At 41.4% G+C, this 13,513-nt stretch overlaps 1 protein-coding gene across 5 annotated transcripts in view; it reads right to left on the bottom strand.

The window, feature by feature from the left end:
• Positions 1-13,513, bottom strand: part of grik4 (glutamate receptor, ionotropic, kainate 4) — a 339,847-nt gene that overhangs the window by 210,824 nt on the left and 115,510 nt on the right. The window contains exon 3 of one of the 5 annotated variants that reach the window (XM_030406054.1): positions 2,834-2,989. The exons of the other annotated variants lie outside the window; for them this stretch is intronic. The gene's annotated coding sequence lies outside the window, so the exon portion shown is untranslated. The remainder of the gene's footprint in view (positions 1-2,833; positions 2,990-13,513) is intronic. 5 annotated transcript variants of the gene reach the window in all.

The raw sequence follows: 13,513 nt of genomic DNA, 5'->3' as shown, positions 1-13,513 counted from the left end.
TTTAAATGACCACTAGTCAGTGGATAATTTTTCTTTTCTTTTTTTTTGTGACCTTGCTAAAAAAGTCTTCCCCAAAGCACGTCAGCATGCAAGTCCCTCGAGACACAAAATAGATGCAGGCGTGTGCTCTTTCTCCGAGGCTGCGGGCTGGCACGAGCGGTCACTTTGTAATGAGCGATCGCAGTGTGGGCTGGATAACCTTCGGACTTCGGCGTAGCGCATGCAGAATCCCATGTCTCACGACAAATAATATCGAATGACTTCATCACACCGAAACAGTTATGATAGGAGGTTTTTATGAAGCCTGTCGAGACATTTGGTGAAATGACTGGCAACATGCTGCAGGACAAGATTTGGTACAAGTTGTGGGAGAAGGGCTGCATCAGTCTATTTGTTGTGACACTGTTTAACCACATCAACTCTTGTGATTGTAAACCAACAACATTTGAGGTTAGTTAGCTCGACATTTTGCAGGAATTAACATGTTAGGGTAGCAAATATATAAGTCAGTTAATGTGTAATTTCACTAGATATTGGGCAAGTACAAGCATGTCTCTCCTGCAGCATGACTTATCGACAAACCTGGCAAACAATATGCGTGTTTTGCCATCTGGCGTCACCGCCATTACTGCTATGGCAAGTCAGTGTATGCTGTGACAGCAGCATGGGTAGTTGGATTAAAGACTTCGGACAGTGGCCTTCAGCCTTATTATTCAGATTCCACATATCAGACATTGGTTACAACATTAGCCTGAATGAATAATGTAAAATTACCCTCTGCCACATGTGTGACAAAGTGCTGTCTAACATAGAAACCTTCTGTACTAATCACAAGCTGTATTTAATCATTACAGACCAAATATTTTTAAAAAATATATTTAAAAAATGCAAAAAAATGATTCCATGATGAGTATGTTTTTGGTATTCAGGATTATTTTGTCAATTGTGAATTGCAACAAAAAGACAAATACAAGAGTAACAATATGTAACGACTAGGGCTGTCAAACGATTAATTTTTTTAATCGCGATTAATCGCATTTTGTCCATAGTTAACTCGCGATTAATCACAAATTAATCGCAATTTTTTTTGCACATTTTTTTCTGTTCTAAATGTACCTTGATGTATTTTTTAATGTTCTTAATACTTTTAACAACATAAGAAAGGGCAAATATGCTTGCATTATGAACATTTTTTTTCAACACTTCAAATCATGCAGGAAAATAAAAGGACTTTTTTGTTGTCTGCTTTTGGCGGGGGGGGGGGGGGACTCTCTGCATCTGCCCTGTGTTTGGCTTGCAACTGATATTTGAGACTCAATGTACTTCGATGGTAACTCATTTCATGTCGATAGTACATGCAGATAACTTTTGTCCTATCGACCGAACCATCTGGCTGTTTTGAAAGTAGTTTGCCGTTCATACCGTAAATGACCAAATAATATCCGGGTTTCAATTAACCACAGGGTCCCTTTAAACGCCGGTGCAGATGTATATTTTGATAAATAACCACCGGTTCCAAATAAATGTCGGGTCTAATTTTTTATTTTTTTAAAAATTAAGGAAGAAGACCTGTCCACTGACACTGCACGTTTTTCTTCTTCGCCTTTTTCACGCAGTGTGCTGCTTTCTGTCAGTCAGTATCACACTGATGATCACCATGGCTCCGGTGCAGCAAAACAATAAAAAGTACCACTTGAAATTCAAACTTTCTGTCGTAAAATATGCAGAGGAAAACTCGGGAGAAGCAGCCGCTAGATGTTTCTCTGTCGACCAGAAGAGAGTCAGAGAAACGGAGCTTGAGCGTCTGTCTGAGGAGGACATCAACAGGGCCAGGCTGCCTGCTGGAGGAAGGAAGAAGGCTAGCGAGGAGCCTGAGATAAACATGCGGGGATGAGTTATCAGCAAACGCACACGCCATGAGAGAGTGTCCCACAAAATGATCAGGGTGATGGAGAAACAAATGTCCGCCACCGTGAGTGACAGCAGAGATGAGGAGTTTGCAGCGATTGCTGGTTGGCTGAATCGTTTCCTCCGCCGCAACAACTTCACTTGCAGAAGGATGCCAGAGAATTCACAGAGAAGCTGGAGAGGTTTGTGACATTTTCATCCAGGATTATTGTGAGGAAGGAATTAAACGCCTGTCCCAAATTGCCTTTTGGTCTGTTAAGTGATTGAAACAACTAAACCCCCCGGCTATTATTTGGTATTTTACGGTAAGTCCTTTCTCAATTTCCTCACTTTTCAGTCCACCGTGTTTTTCCCGAACCGCCAACCCTGCTGCTTCTTCTTCTGATTCCCTTTCTGCCACCCTCTGGATCAAGACTACAGGTGCCACTGACGGCCGTAAATCTTTCAATGCGTGTTTTGTTTTTTGTTTTTTTATACCGAGCGTTAATCGCGCGTTAAAAAAATTAACGGCGTTAAGAGGATGTTGCGTTAACGCGTTATTAACGCGTTAACTTTGACAGCCCTAGTAACGACATGTATAGTTTATTGTATACTACCAAGAATTTATATAGTTATTATAGTGCTCTTTATAATAACACAGAAGAGGGGACCGGTTTAGGTGAAAGGCAGGGGAACATACCAAAAGCGCGACTGTGCCGGAAAAGGAGACAGAAGGTTGAAGCCCGCTGTGCTCTACATTTTAATTGAGAACAAGTTAAGCTGCTGATTTAATCTCTGTCCCCTGTCTGCAATAAGAGGTAGCCATGTGTAAAACTTCCATATCGTCACCATTACCATAACTCTGTTTCTTTGTAGATAGTGTTTACCAAAGTAGGATTTGTGCCTTAGTTTGTGTCAGTGTGTATGTGAGTGTGTCTGCACGCACGTATGTCTGTCTGTTTTCTCCCCTGTTCCCCGACACTCTCCAGGGGTGAACTTGCCTCGTCTGCCAACGTCTTTTCCCCCAGAGGAACTGTACAGTGTTGCGTAGGAGGCACCAGGGGAATTCACAGCATCTGCAGCCCCTTTATTAGATATCACTCTGAAGAGACAAAAAAAAAAAAACGAGAAGCAACTTGACACAACAGTTCCCTACAAGACACTTTCTTTTGTTTGAAGAACAAAGACTCTTTTTCATTTGTGTTACAGAATCGGCGGATAGATCGTATTATACTGTCTCAGGGACTTTGGATATTATGTCACACGGAAGAATAAGAAAAAAACATGTTTGGGAGGAGAATATGAGTTTAAACAGAATACAGCACTGTTGCAGAGGCATCAGGAATAACAATTGGTATCCTTCTGTGTGGGCTAGGGCCCTGCGTGATATATTGTTTTGTCATACCAACCTTAATACCAATTAAAATCCAATCCATCATAACGAGTGGGCGAGCTCATTCATAACAAAAATATTTGGCAACGTGTTCCACCGTGTGTATAACATTTATCAGTTATTTTGACAAAATCTAAAGCCCTGCCAAGAGAGAGACAGAGAGCTTGGGTAATTAGATCTCGACATCGAGGCCAACTGGCCAGTCCGGTGGCCTTGACTGTCACTCATCTCCCAAAACAACCACTAAAGGTCGACTTAAAAGCGTGTGTGAGAGGGAGATAGAGAGCGACAGACAGCTGTGCGTCTCTGAGAATACATCTGTGCAGTTGTCTTTGTGACCGATTTGAGCAAAGCTTTGCACAGAAACCCGACCCCATCTTGGCACGATTACATATTGATTCTATATGAAAATCAGTTAGCTGCCCTGTGAATATCCAACTGAAAAAAAAAAGAAAAAAAAATGCAGCCACAGCATTTTCTGAGTATCTCCGTCCTTCTTTTCACAAGGATTCAGCACATTCATAACGCACTTCATCCAAGGGTGAGGCTGTCAATTTCACTACTTTTTATTAACAGCAACAATTACTTTTTTTAAATAGGCTTTATTAAAAAAATTGTGTGCTCTTCTCAAAGAGGATGTCAACAACCCACCATTTCCAGTGCAATAACTAGAACCAAGGCTGGATTGATTCAAACTTTATGCAGCTCAATTCTAAAACTGCGAAGGTGAAAACTTAAGCATATTTTTCAAGGAAATGTGAAATTCCTCTGAAGAGGGATGAAGGCGCTGTGGTAGGCCGCTGTGCTGTTAGAGTTTTGCACCTTGATTTCATTCCTCTTTTATGGCGGTTTACCCCCTTTAGGCCAAACTTCTTACCGAATGCCGGAGTATTCCCCCAAAACCTCCTCGTATCAAAACAAAGACCTCATTTTCTGAGGTGTGAAAGTGGCTGCAAGAATCATGTGTTTGTACTATGGGCTAAACTCATTAAAGAAGACAGGCATCTTGGATATCCCATCGGGGGCGGGGGGGGGGGGGGGGGGGGGGGGGGGGGGGGGGGTGTAGTGCAGCACAAAGAGGTGAGAGACTCATGCTCCTAGTGATCTCGCCATCTGTTACACCGGGATTGATTTCTGCAGCATCTGGCTGAACGCTTGTCTACATTTCAATGACCTGCATCACTCCCTGCATCGCTGTCTCTGTCTCTCTCTCTCTGTCTCACCCACACAAACACACACACATGCCTACATATGGTGGCACAAACACACACGTTCTTGTTCTTCCTCCTTATGAGGACCCTTTATTAACAGCACACATAGATAATAAAATGGCCAGTTTCTTTATCTTTTTGACAGGAAAGTAAAGTAGAGGTATTTTGCTCATTATATCCATTATGGTACGACAATAAGGCAGTATGGTCAACATGCAAGGTCTGATAATGTTTGGTAATGCAAGTGATGGTAGCTGGTCAAAAACATGTCAGCCATTTCCACATGAAATTAAGGTGCCGGCACTTTATCCTTTTTGATGTACACAATTGTTGCCCATCACCTCATCTCATTCCCTCCTTCCTCCATAACAATTTTATCAAAATATGTTTGACATTAGTGAGGAAATAGAGCCTGTGAAGACCTATAAATCCTTTCAGCTTACCAAACAGAAGTCAGTTTCAGTGAGATGTTGTCAACATTCGTTCGCTTATAGTTCCCAACCTTTCACTCTTTTGAATAATTAGATACAGTTCAGAAAATAGCAACAGCGGCTTTGGCTGTGAGCTGTTTTTTTTTGTTTTTTTTAATGATGACACACAATAACTCAATAACAACAGAATGATCACATACACTAACTGAAATATGAGCCAGTGTATAGACAGTATTTCTGTTTGCTGCATGTTCCTTGATTAAAGTGAAACTTTCGCCAAAATGCAACCTAGGCTTTTTTGTGAATGTACCCTAGTCAAGTCAACACATAGTTTACTCGCGTTAGCAGTTGCTTGTTCCACGAAAGAGGCACTTTTAAGATTTACCGTAGTTTCGGTTTTGGGCACGTTAATTTTGAACGGGAGTGCATGGGGCAAGACATGCTAGCATCAAAATCGCTATTTTTAGAACACTAAGAAGGCTCGACACAACATGAAACTTTGCTCGTAGCATCACCAGGGTCTCTACTCATGAACACGAGCATTGAGAACATTATTTGTGTACATAGAGTTTATGAAAAAGAAGGTTTTTGAACTACTCACGTTAGCTGCTGCACTGCTGTGCTGCTGCGCTCCTGCCCGTCGCCGTCATGCCAGACAAAAAGTGTTGATCCCCGAGTGCGACCTGACAGGCAGGAGAATAATGGTGAACCGCTCCTCAAGCGTGCCTGTCAGGTCGATATCTTGAGATATCGCGTGGATAGTTGTTGGCGGAAGACTGTAGCGTTCTACCTTAACTGTCCTCCAAGTTACATCACATTCAGAAATCGATACTTCTCGGCTGGCAGGAGGGCGGCAAGCGGAACAAGCTGCTGCTAAGGTGAGTTGTTCAAACACTTTCTTTTTAGTAAACTCTGTGTACACAAACAATGTTCTCAATGCTCGAGGTCATGTGTAGAGACCCTGGTGATACTACGAGCAAAGTTTCATGTTGTGTCGAGCATTCTTAGTGTTTTAAAAATAACGATTTTGATGCTAAAAAAAAGTGCCCCTAGCACTCCCATTGAAAAGAATTTGACCTGAAAACGAAAAAACAGTAAACCTATAAAGTGCCTCTTTCATCGTAATTATGCTTTTATACGAAGGTTTGACTCGGGTACATTCACAAAAAAAAGCCCAGGTTGCATTTTGGCGAGAGTTACGCTTTAAATCTAAACCTCTTATACATATAGTCGAGATTGGAACAGTGCAACCACCACAATGTATTTCACCCATGGCAGATTATTACTACATACCAGAGAGTCTATGTAGGTTCATGTAATTATAGTATGGATTCTTACACTAATTCTTACACTAATGCATACAAAATGCATCTTGCATTTTTTCAGCTCTCATCCAGCATCATTTACTGATGAGAGAAGGGCCCAGCATTTACTTTTAAACTTCTGGGATTAAAAAGTGGATTTATCTTCACTCCTGTTTATTAACCTGACTGCAACAGTTGTGACAGGCAACCTAACGAAACACATCCACATCCAGCCTTACGGAAACCTGTAGGTTTCTCAGGGTTTTGAACATTGTTGGAAACATTTGAGTTAATGCAGTACATGCAGTCACATTGGTTAGCACTGCTGCCTCACAGCAAGAATTACGTGGGTTCTCTCAGGGTACTCTGGCTTCCTCCCATTATCCAAAGACATGCAAGTTAGGTTAATCGTTCACTATCAAATTGCCTGTCGGTGTGAATGCGAACGTGAATGGTTGTTTGCCTCTATATGTATATATATAGGGTTTACAAACAATGGATGGATAGTACACGACTCAACCAAATATATAACAAACGTTACACAGAATCGCTACACACATTTTTTGTCATATTACTCACTGAAGCTCAACAGCATAAATGATGTATGAAGGGTATGGAAGCTAGGGTTGATTATCAGGAAAAATGTGAAAGGAAGGAGTGTTGATCACAAAATCCTACTGCTTGGACACATTTTCAGAGGACTGAGAAATGATCCAAGATACCAACAGATTAAGCATAATTCACCCTCCCAAAGCTTCCTGTTGTGACAACCAAAGCGCTATCTTTGCCCCGCTCTGCATTCATATGTCAATGTTCTGCATTTTTTCCAAGCTTCGGCCACATGGGAGAATACTTGAATGCTGATCTGAGGGAGCGGGGATGTGTTGTGTGGGATACCGAGTTGCACACTGTTCAGGGGTGTCCAATTGAAGTCCTACTTCAAACATCCTGTTACCACATTATGTGGGAGTGTTTGCACATGTACTCCTCTGTATGTAGAGCTATTTATTTGTTTGCAACATTTTCCAGCCCATTTCATCTGAAGGAATACAAGAGGGCAGGCAAAAGGAAGGAAAAAAAGGCTGCTTTCAAAGTTGGGATTTGGTTGAGGGAGAGAAAGGTAGCTCGAAGTGGTAAACAATCCTTGACCTGACATTATCTACAAGAAGAGCCTGCAATCAGCTCTAAGCCTCTGAAAAGAGAATGATAGGGATGGTGTGGCCTCAAGAACGTTGTGCAGGCTTTTTCACAAGACACTAGGAAAAACCTAGAAGAAAAAGCAAACAAAACACTGATAATAAGCTACGAAGGCCGAATTATACGATTTGTCTGTCTAACAGTGACTATTTTGCACACTAAGTTGTACCTGCTAGGGCATGGGAAGGCGCAGTTCTAGACACTATTTACTTGCTAAGGCATTGCTTGAAAACATGGTGTCCCTCATGTGTCAATAACCGGGTGTAAAACCCAAAATAGCTAACATGTGGTGGTTATTTAGCATCCTGATGAATTTTGCTATGAAGCATCTTTTTTTTTAATCTGATCTGCTGGCCACTGAGTAATTCAACTGGAACCGTTAGGGCTGAGAGCCTCCCTCAAGGGCACCTCAGTGGTGGTAATGAGAGAAGGGCAAGCACCGCCTTTGACTGCAATCTTCTGGTCAGGTTCACAAGCTTCTTTAACCTTTAAGACACCACATCAGCATCTGCATATTCAAATGGTGTCTAAGGTAAATACAGCCACAGCATTTAGATTGTGAGATCCTTAGATTAAGGATATGCAGCCAGTATAGGCTGTGTAAATGTTGGGGGGTGCAAGTGGCTTTGGGTGCGATTGGTCTTCTTTGCGTTTGAAGAGCAACTCTCCTAAGAATGTTGATTGCCCACATTTTCCAATAAGCTTACATGGAAGTAACTGGCTATAAAGCGGTGGGTACATTTTTTGGGAGCATTACTATTCCATTGAAATGATGCATTTCACGATCCTAATTTGAGCCATTCGTGTCCAGTACCTGTTTTTACATTAAGTAAATCTCTGGTTGCTGTATTTGCAGTAGTGAAACTGTTGTCTAAATGTATAGGGCCTGAATCCTTTGACGCTTCAAAGCTTCCACTGTTACCATGGTAATCGATGTCCAAATCAGTATTCGAATGCCTCGAATCCATCAGCTGCACGTAAAGAAAAAAAAAAAGACTGACAAAGAGAGAAAACTAGAGCCTCTCTGTTGTGTATGATTAGTCCTAATCATGGTAGGGGTGCATATTTTCAGATCTCGCCTAGGGTGCCACCCAACCTAGAGCTGCCTCTGGGAATAACAACCACTAGGAGAATACAATAGGTGCTCCATTTTTTGCTTAATGTCCAAGCGAACAATAAGATTACACAAGTGAATTGGAGCATAGTCTGAGGACATTACCAAGTGTAGTCTTATAACACTTTACAACATCAATGGCCTTTGTGGCGTTACAATAAAAAAAAAAACAGTATTGTACAAAAAAAAAGAGAATGACTCCATCTGCAGTGTCAATAGAGAGCTGTGGCATTTTGCCCGAGTCAACACTGCTAAAGCGTGGCATTTAGATGTCGAGAGAGTACTCTCATCCACCACTGGCCTTCTCATCACCAGCGCCATTAATATCTAGCATGAGGTAAAGCTACATCGATTGTGCAGAGGTATTTCCTTTTTTTTTAATTTTGGAACTTGATGTATTTTAAATGCTTCGCACCTGACCTGTTCAAATCCTGACACATTAATATGAGATCCACCCACGGGCACGCTTGAGACAGCATGGGTTAGAACACATTCAATATTGATGTTTGAATTGGAGCCGAGACGTCGTCATGGCTGCTCTAAAGGCTGGTGCTCCTTCACACAGTGCCTGGAACATATTAGCAAAATAAGCTGAAGGTTTCAGGGCATGATATCACTATAATCCCACTTAAATATCAAGAGCTGTCTTGTAAACAGTGTATTAGGGCAGAGTGCTGTTATTTTTCATTCCAGCATGTGTCATGCGACATGGATGGATTGGAAACGAGGGTGAATTTCGCAGTTCATTCAATCAAATGTATGTAAATAAGAATAGAAGAAGGAGTGAGCTGTTCGCATGAACAGTAATAACGAATCTCAGTCTTCATTTCATATAGAACACTAATTGGTAAACTCCCACCAACAGCTTGAGCCAGACAACTAGATCCCTAGACCTCAAGAGCTGGTTGCTGTGCTGCAAGACCAAAACTGTTTTGAAGTGTGCACGTACGGGAAACGTACATATATGTACACACATGTATCTGCAAATGTATATAAATATGTTTATATGTGTATATTATATTCATTTGACTGTATCCTCCCTGCTAAAACAAGGGATAAATAAATAAATTTCCATGCAGCTGTTGGATCCTCTGCCAACGACCTGCATCTGAACTAATGTCTCTAATTAGGTAATGACGCCCTCTAATTTCAGGGTTCTTGCCATGGTATGTAACTCCTGCTGCTAAAGACACCCAGATCAGCTAATACATCATTGTAAAAACACATGAAGATATATATCATTTCACTATTATCATTATCTTAATGTATATAAAGCGAGACTATGTCAAAATTGCACCACTGATTGTTGTACGATCTTGAGTACCTGCAGTCGCTGTTTCACTGTGAGATGACTATATTCTGTGATGTGCAGTAGTACGCACATAGCATACTTACTTGTTCTTAAAACCAAAAAACGAAAATGTATATGACAGCTGGGTGATCGGCCTTAAAGGGATGGGTAAAAGATACACAATTTTATCATGATCTTGACTCAATGCTTCAATATATAGAGCACATGGCATTCAAGAGAGACTTTTAATGAAAAGAATATGTGTTCACTTGTTAAAGGTCACAGACATATGATGCAACTCCTCATTTTTGTCATGTTTCCACTTTGTATTATCTGCTGTGTGTCTCTGTGCCAGACATAAAGCACACCAGAACAGACCTCAATCTCCCTTGTTTTGTAATGTACTGCTCCATGGAGGACACTGACATAGATTATTATATTTTGAAAATAATAGAAAGAGCTCTTTATCACAATTATGTTAGCAATGAAAAAACAGAGAATTTTAACACATGCTGCAGAAACTCGATGCTTAATGTCAAGTGGCCAGTTTATTTGCTTTCTTTGAATTCGCATCAGAGTAAAAGTCTTCAATTTCAACTTTAACAATTTCTATTTTGAAATGCTCAGCTTTTTTTTTTTTTCCTATGGTTACACAGGTTGTAGTCAATGTCAACGAACAGCTGAAACACAGTTGTGTGTAGGGAAGGTTTCACTGGATCAAATGCCACTCTGCACTCACATATCTGTATATCAACGAGGCACATGCTGCTGATTGTGCTGTCTTTTTTTTTTTTCTTCCTGCAGATGGGAAATCATGGGGCCAACTTAGCAGAAGGTCCATCAGAAGAACAGCAATCACACTTGAATCAGACTACCTGTGTATTACACCCTCTGGCCGGTTCATAAACAGTTTTTATGAAGAATAACGCTTTGAAATCTACTTGTTCAAAAGCTGCAAAAGAATAGAGGAGAAGGAAAATATCAAACTCCACAAAGTAAACAGAGAACTCATAAAAGAAAATAGTCATAAAAATAAATTTTTGAGGAAATTGGATATTGAAATGGAATAAAAAGAAGCAACTATGGTAAAAGAGATATGCACACGCAGTCGATGCCACTACATTTCAGACCAATACAGCTTTCAGGCCAATACTGGTAAAAAGTGCTTAGCTGGTAAAATGCTACACATTCAGCGTTAGACTCTGGCAGGCAGACAAACCAACCCTTTAAAACTGTGCTCTCATCTCATGATGTGCACCATCTATCCTTTTGTTTCACTGAGCCTGAGAAAGGGGCTCTTTGCAACATTGCCAAAAGGAAATTTCATTGTTTGACGTATCCATTAAAATGCAGTGGTGAACCAAAGCTAATAAAAGGAGACAGAGGACAACAGCATGACCACCTAACGGCATCATAAAGTTAGTGAGGGGAGCATAAATAATGGAACACTCATTTTCTTGAACCGCCTTGGTCTAGAGCTGCTAGGCCTTTCTCTGTAGCACAGGTTTCTGCCGGCAGAAATGGAAATCAGTTTGGAATATTGGTACTGACTCGGATGGAAAATGTATGAATGCCACGCCACTGACTATATAAATTAGGTGCATTGGAGCTGTAAAGTAGTTCTGTCAGAGAGAAAGATAAAGTATTGAACCAACAGGTAAAGAATTGTGGGAACGGACTACAGTAATGGCATAATGCAGGCCGGTTTCACCTCAAGAGACATACTGACTGATGATATAAATTTTGTAGAGTCATAGCTAGACTTCAGTCGTTGGTCTGGCAAATACGGTACTGAGGCCAAGAGACAGGCTACTGTATCATCCTGTAGAAGTAGAGTATGGATTTATACAATGAATCAAGCACAGAATTTAGGCTTTAAATTACCAGAGAGACTACATTCACAGCAGGGTCTCTTTGATGCAGGATTTATGCAGTGATGCTGGATGATGCAGAGTTCATTGCACTCTATCCTGTAGTTATTAAGTGATTTCACGAAAAACTACAAATGTGAACCTAAAGGGTGAAGGCAAGTCAGGGGATCACCAAAGTCAGTGGGTTTCATCCTCTTGGATTATGAATGTTGTGACAATCCTTACATGTCGAGATGTTTTAGTCTGGACCAAAGCTGGTGAGATTCATCCTCTGGGGACCATGAATATCATCACAATAGTGTTGGGAACTGAAATCAGTACTTTTAAGGGTACCAACCAGATTACAGTATTGATTTCCAGGTTCCAGTATTGGTTCATTAACATTTACATTTAGTTCATTTAGCAGACGCTTTTGTCCAAAGCAACTTACAGGAATTCATACATACATTCATACACTGATGGCGGTGGCTGCCATGCAAGGTGCAGACCGGCACATCAGGAGCAGTTTTGGGGTTCTGTATCTTGCCCAAGGACACTGCGACATGCAGACCAGGGGAATCGAACCACAGCCGTCCGTTCAAATGTTAATGGTTCCCAAACCCGCATGATAATCAATCTGATAGTTGTTGAGATGTTTCAGTGTGGACCAAAGTGGTGAACCAACCCACAGACCAACATTAACCTCTTTACAGCCGTGTTGCTAGCGTGGCTAAAACTAAACGCTGGATCAATTTAAGCAGTGTCAAAGCAAAATGTCCAAATAAGATAATTCAAGTTAAATGTGCACTGGCCGTCAGTGGATCTGCTGCAGTGCAGTGGCTGCAAGGTTCCCAGAGAGCTAAGTGAGGCATGACAGTGCTCCCTCAGACAGCACCCCTCCATCATTTCCCTCAACTACTCTGGAAAACAGCATCATCACTATAACCTCAGCAAACAGCACGGCCCTCATACCCAGGATGGCCATCTTCAACCAAAGCCATTGATCCAACCCCTCTTTGCAAATGAGCCACACATCTAGTCAATCAGCAGTCCAAACTACAGTCTACAGCAAAACTCCCATTGAAAATAAGCTGAAAACGAAAATACAGTAAATCTTAAAAGTGCCACTTTCGTCGTAATTATGCCAGAGGAGAGCCACTCAAGTCATTAATGTAATATCCAGTCCTAAACACCCAACCGGCACCATCCCGATGGAGCCCCAGATCTCTGACTTACACACACACACACACACACAAACACACGCACACACACACACACACACACACCAAATATGATGCCATCAAGCTGCTATCAAAATTAATGTTGCTGTCACTTAAGGTAGCAATGGAAGTACTGGTACATGTGCGTATGCGAACAAGTGTGTGATAACATTTATTTCTATCTGTGCGTAGGAACTGAGATAGTTCCACTACAGTTGCCACTGTCACACTGATGGGGGAACGAGCCTTGACAGAAGAGATTTAGGGATAGTGCTGCATTGGTGGGACTTGCAGCCAGGATAAATCTGGCCTGTGTGAAAAAGAGGCAGGGGTGCAATTGCCCAGACACGGAGGAACAAAGAGATGGCAGTTTGTTTTGAACAGCATGTTCACTATTGCTCAGCAAGGGTGAGAATGGAATATATTTACCACAGAGAAAAGAGACTGCTCTCCATTTCTGTACCTTTGTCTCTCGACATGTCCCTTTGGTGTGCCACCCCACATGCTCCCACACTCTGTTGTTATGGCCTCATTTCATTGAGGACACCTTTTTTTACTCCTATTAATGGCAACCCTTCTGTCCAATCTTTCATACGGTTATTCATGTCTGAAGGT

This window comes from Sparus aurata, chromosome 2 (genome assembly GCF_900880675.1).
Source record: "Sparus aurata chromosome 2, fSpaAur1.1, whole genome shotgun sequence".
Taxonomy (NCBI): domain Eukaryota; kingdom Metazoa; phylum Chordata; class Actinopteri; order Spariformes; family Sparidae; genus Sparus; species Sparus aurata.
This window is presented reverse-complemented; position numbering and strand designations above follow the sequence as displayed.